Source organism: Ochotona princeps, chromosome 10 (genome assembly GCF_030435755.1).
Source record: "Ochotona princeps isolate mOchPri1 chromosome 10, mOchPri1.hap1, whole genome shotgun sequence".
Lineage (NCBI taxonomy): Eukaryota > Metazoa > Chordata > Mammalia > Lagomorpha > Ochotonidae > Ochotona > Ochotona princeps.
Window position 1 is genome coordinate 60371003 of NC_080841.1, and position 5576 is coordinate 60376578.

The following is a 5576-nucleotide window of genomic DNA, read 5'->3' on the forward strand; positions in this document are numbered from 1 at the left end:
TTGTTTCCATTTCTTGGCTATTGTAGATAATGTTGCAGTAAACTTGGGGATGTGACAGTCTCCTCAGTGAATGGGCTTCATTTAAGTCATATCTACACTACAGTCAGTAGAATTGACTGGTCATATGATAGTTTTGTTTTTGTTTTTAGTTTTTTTATTATTATTTATTATTTTTAATTCATTAGTTACATTGTATTATGTGACACAGTTACATAGGTACTTGGGTTCTCCCCACCCCTCCCCAAACCCTCCCACCATGGTGGATTCCTCCACCTTGTTGCATAACCACAGTTCAAGTTCAGTTGAGATTCCCCCATTGCAAGCATATACCAAACATAGAGTCCAGCATCTTATTGTCCAGTCAAGTTCAACGGCTTCTTAGGTATACCCTTTCTGGTCTGAAGACAGAGCCAGCAGAGTATCATCCCAGTCAATTGAAAGCTCCAACATACCATCAGCAAAAGTTTACATCATTATGGAATTAATTGACATAGTAATGAGTAACCAATATGTTAAAAGTAAATGCGAGTTCCTAGGCACCTTCTGTGACCACCTTCCTTACATTTCAATTTTAGTTTATACACAACATATAACATTCATAACATAACATGTTATACATAACATCATATCATCTTAAATTAAGGCAAACATGTGGTATTTAACCTTTTGGGATTGGCTCATTTCCCTTAGCATTATGGTTTGCAGTTTGGCCCATTTGGCCACAAAGAACTGCATTTTGTTTTTTTTTAATAGCTGAGTAGTATTCCATGGAGTAGATGAACCATAGCTTTCTTATCCAATCCTCTGCTGATATGCATTTTGGTTGCTTCCATGTTTTTGCAATTACTGATTGTGCTGCTATGAACATAGGAGTGCATGTTGGTTTCTCATAAAACAATTGTTCTGGATATATTCCTAGGAGTGCTATTGCTGGATCATACAGTATGTTGATTTTGAGTTGTTTGAATATTTTCCATACTGATTTCCATAGAGGCTGTACCAGCCTGCAGCCCCACCAGCAGTGGAGTAGGGTTCCCTTTTCCCCGCAACCTCGCCAACAAGTGTTGTTGGTGCTTTTATGCATGTGGGCCAGTCTTACTGGCGTTAGGTGGTACCTCATTGATGTTTTAATTTGGATTTCCCTTATTGCCAGGGAACTTGAGCATTTTTTCATATGTTTATTTGCCATTTGGGTTTGTTCCTTTGTGAAGTGTTAAAATATGGAACGCTTCACGAATTTGCGTGTCATCCTTGCACAGGGGCCATGCTAATCTTCTCTGTATCGTTCCAATTTTAGTATATGTGCTGCCGAAGCGAGCACTGTTTTTAGTTTTTTGAGAAACGTCTATATACATTTTCCACAATGACTGTTCTAACTTACATTCCCAACAACAGTGTGCAGGGTTTCCCTTTCCTCGACATAATCAACGACACTTGTCATCTGTTGTCATTTTCATCATAGCCAACCTTAGCGGAGTGAGATGATTTCTCATTATGGGTTTCATTCGCATTTCCTTCATGAATAATGATATTGAATATTTTTTCATGTGCTCGTTGACCATTAGTATGTCTTCCATTGTTAATTGGATTATTTTATTTTGTTGTTATTGTTGTTTTGCTTTGTTTTTGCTGTAGAGTTGTTTAAGTTCCTTATATATTCTGGATATCAACTCTTTGTCTCTTCATTCTGTTTGATATTTCCTTTATTCTGCAAGGCTCTGGAGCTGAATGAAATTCCACCTACCTATTTTTACTTTTATTTCCTGCATATTTGGGGTCTGATTAAAAAATCATTGCACAGTTCTATGTTCTGAAGTATTTTCTCTACATTTTCTTCTTACATTTTCAAATTTTCTGATCCTACCTGTAGGTCTATAACCTGTGTTGAACTGAGATGTGGTGAGTGATAGGGATGTAGTTCTTCTCCACATATGCATCCATTTTCCCCAGACCATGTATTGCCAAGATTATCCTTTACTTTGTTTTTAGCATCCTTTGCAAAGCTCAGTTGACTGTACTTATATGAGTTTACTTATTGAGTATCTATTCTATTGTAGTGTCTATAGATTTTTCTGCCAATATCACGCTGTTTTAATTACTGTACATTTGTAATATAAGTTCAGGTAGTATAATGTTTATCACTTTGCTCTTTTTCTTGAAGATCACTTTGGATAGCTAGTTTCTTTTGTAATTCTACTTATAGTAGTTTGTTTTTTTTTTTTCTTGTTTATAAAAAGTCTCATCAAGATTTTCATAGGGATTGCATTGAATCTATAAATTGCTTTGGGTTTCATGCACATTCGAATTCTTTGTGTTCTCTTCAACTTTTTCATCAATATCCCACAGTTTTCATTGTAGAGACCTTTCACAACTTTTTCCTAAATTTATCCCTAGATTTTTTATTCTATTTTTAATAGCTATTAGAAATTAGATTGCTTTCTTGATTTCTTTTCAGATGATTCACTTTTGGTGTGTAACAGCAAAGCTTTTTTTTCAAAGATTTATTTATTCATTTAAAGAGTTACAGAGATACAAGCAAAAATAGAGACAGATCTTCCAACCACTGATCCATCCTTTCAATAGCTGCAAAAGCCAGGGGCTGAGCCAGGCTGAAGTCGGATGACAGGAGTTTATCCAGGTCTGCTATGCAGTGAGAGGAATTCAAACACTTGGACCTTCTTGCACTTTTTTAGGCCATTAGTAATAAGCCAGAACATGAATTGGAGCAGAGGCTTGCCAGCATTGCAGGTAGCTTTGCCAGCTACATCAGAGTACTGACCCCAACACTATTAGTTTTTGTACACTAACTTTGTATCCTGAAACCTTGTTGAGTTTATGTATTAGTTTTAGCGTTGTTGGTGGAGTTTTTGAAGTTTCATGTGGACAAGTTCTTGTCATCTACAGTGACAATATTGCTTCCTCCTTTCCAGTCTGGATGTCTGATTTCCTTTCCTTAGGGTGTTCTTCCACTTGCTTCCATTCAGCATCGCTCAATTTCTTTCACTTTCATGAACGAGAGTGAAAATTCATTATATCACTTTTCTTTTTTTTTCAACACATTATCTCTACCTCCATGGAAGTGAAGTTCATCATCTGTAACATAACAATTTTTAAAGGTGTCTGATTATCTGACAATATCTGAATGACCACCTGCTGGCCTTCTTGAATTTGGTTTGGCTCAGTTGGTAAGACCTGTGAAGTAATACGTGTCCCCATCTTCCTCCCCAGTCTCCACCAAATGCCATCAAAATCGGATGATCAGAACAATCTAGTGACACTGATGTGTAAGCACCAAATATAAAATTTGCTCCTACAGTTTCATTTTAATAACAATTCCTGAAAAGATATTACCTTTGATTTCCTAAGAACTGATACCAATTTGGAGTTGCATTTTAGAAGGTTAGAATAAATATGATAATGCTTCAGTGTTCTCAATTTTTTTAGTTCTCATAAGGTGCTTAAACTGGCCCATTGACTTAATATTAGGACATCTAGAGAGATTATCGTATATACAAAAATGGCAGGTTTTGTTCTCAGATATAATACCAATTCCACTTTCTTTAAGGCCCCTGGATCTGAGGAGAAAAAAGTGATATATGTTGTCTTGAGAAAGGTGAGTCAAAGACTAAAAGAAGGAAGTAGATTATTTAGGACTAGTAAGCATAAGTTAGTGAATAAAAATAAATAAATTAAGACAGTTAATATCTTGTTTGAATATTGATTTCAGTCCTTATTCTTGCATTTAAACAAAGCTAGAGGACTCGACAAAGTAAGTTATCACATATTAATGTATTATATAGGAGCAGGAAAATACAACCACAATAAAAACCTGGAGAAAATCATTTTAATGAAAAAGATACAGAATAAATTTGATCCAAAGACAATAAGAAAGGTTGAGAGCCTGGCAGATAATGGGAAAGGGGCAGAGAGTCATTGCTCATCCTGTTTTTTTCCATTGCTAACTTGGATTTAGGCTAGAGTGTGAAATACAAGTAATATCAATGTTGATAACACCGGGAATGTCAACATTTTGCTATAACGTTAAGAGCTAACATACATGTAAGATCTCAGGGCCAACTCAAAAAGAATCAACATAAGAAATCTCCTCTGGTGCCATAAGAAATAATGATATAATAGAAATATTAGCTACTTATATCCACTAATCCATTCATTCAGACATTCAGCAAACAATTACTGGACACTGAAGTTACTAGGCAGTAGGCCAAATTTTGTAAATGTACAAATTTAAATGATATAGTTCCTGACTTCAAAGAGTTCACAAGAGAAGATGTTCTCATAGCCAGACAGGAAAAACAAAATAGGAAAAACATAAACTCCATTTAATGGCAAAAATTCTGGTTCTCATAGCACATCTGAGACCCTTCCTGGAAAAGCATAGAGAAGTTTTGGAAGAGTCTGTAGAGGTCATTTTTACAAAGAAAAGCAAAGGCTCACACCTTGCTGAAATTGTATATAATTTAAGATTTATATATTTAATAAATGACCTCTTACACTTATTTTACATCAATATGCCTCTTATGCAAAGAACCTTAGTTCACACTTGTATGCATTCCCCCTGTTCACACTTTGAGGCATAGAGAAACACCCAGAAAAGACGTATGAGCTTAAATTTATTAGAGCATTTATGCATTTACTTACCCCACAAATATTTACTGAGCACCTACTATGCATGTTACTTATTGCACTAGGGTCACAATGGTGCTTGAAATATGAGGATCCTACTTTCTGCAGTGTAGGAACAGTAGAGTGTGACAGGTGGAAAAACAAGTCAAAGACATGAAAAATAAGTACCACAAACCAGAGGGGCTTGCCCTGCTCTAAGCTGCATGTGAGCTTAGAAGCCTCCATGATAGACACCATGTGAACCAGGGGAGAACATTCTGGGATAACAGAAGAACAAATGCAGAGGTTCTGAGAAGGCCAGTATGGCTGCATGGTGGGCGGGAGGAAGGGTCAACAGGTCAGAAGGAAAAATTAGTTCATGTGGCAAAGTCACAACACACAAAAAAAGGAAGGAAGATAAAGAAAAAATGAGGCAGTAAGATAAAGAGGGAAAAATGAAAGAATGGAAAGAAAAAAGGAAGGAAATTAATATGTATACTAAATTACAGTCACAGAAGGAAAGGAAGAAGACATATAAAAGAGAGAAATAAGGGAGAAAGAGAAAAATTAAAAAAAGGAAACTAAAGAAAGTAACACTAGGTGGCAGTGATTTCCTGACTGAAGATCTCAGATGGACAAACTAATAGTTCCTTTGCTAACGAGCTTCCAGGCTGCAATGAAAAACTGAATTCTAGAGAGGCCTTTTCCCATGTTGACTTCAACTCTTTCATGCATATAAACATTAGATCCACATCGCTTCAACTTCAGAACACATAGACATCAGAATTCCTTTATGTATCAGCTGTTTAGCAGCCACTATTTCCTTTTCGGCCTCTTACGTTAATGGTGATAAGATCAATTTACACAATTAGAAGTGATTGTATAGAAGACACATCACAGGCTCTCCAAAATAATAAAACAGCATTCTTATTCCTGAGTGTATGCTGCAATCA

The 5576-nt window shown here is 36.0% G+C and overlaps 1 non-coding gene across 1 annotated transcript; it reads right to left on the reverse strand.

Annotated features, from left to right (window-relative positions):
* Window positions 1–1214: 1214 nt before the first annotated feature.
* LOC118759136 (U6 spliceosomal RNA) lies at window positions 1215–1321 on the reverse strand. The gene has a single exon (XR_004995990.2). It is a non-coding gene; the product is annotated as a U6 spliceosomal RNA (small nuclear RNA).
* Between the last annotated feature and the right edge of the window lie 4255 nt (window positions 1322–5576).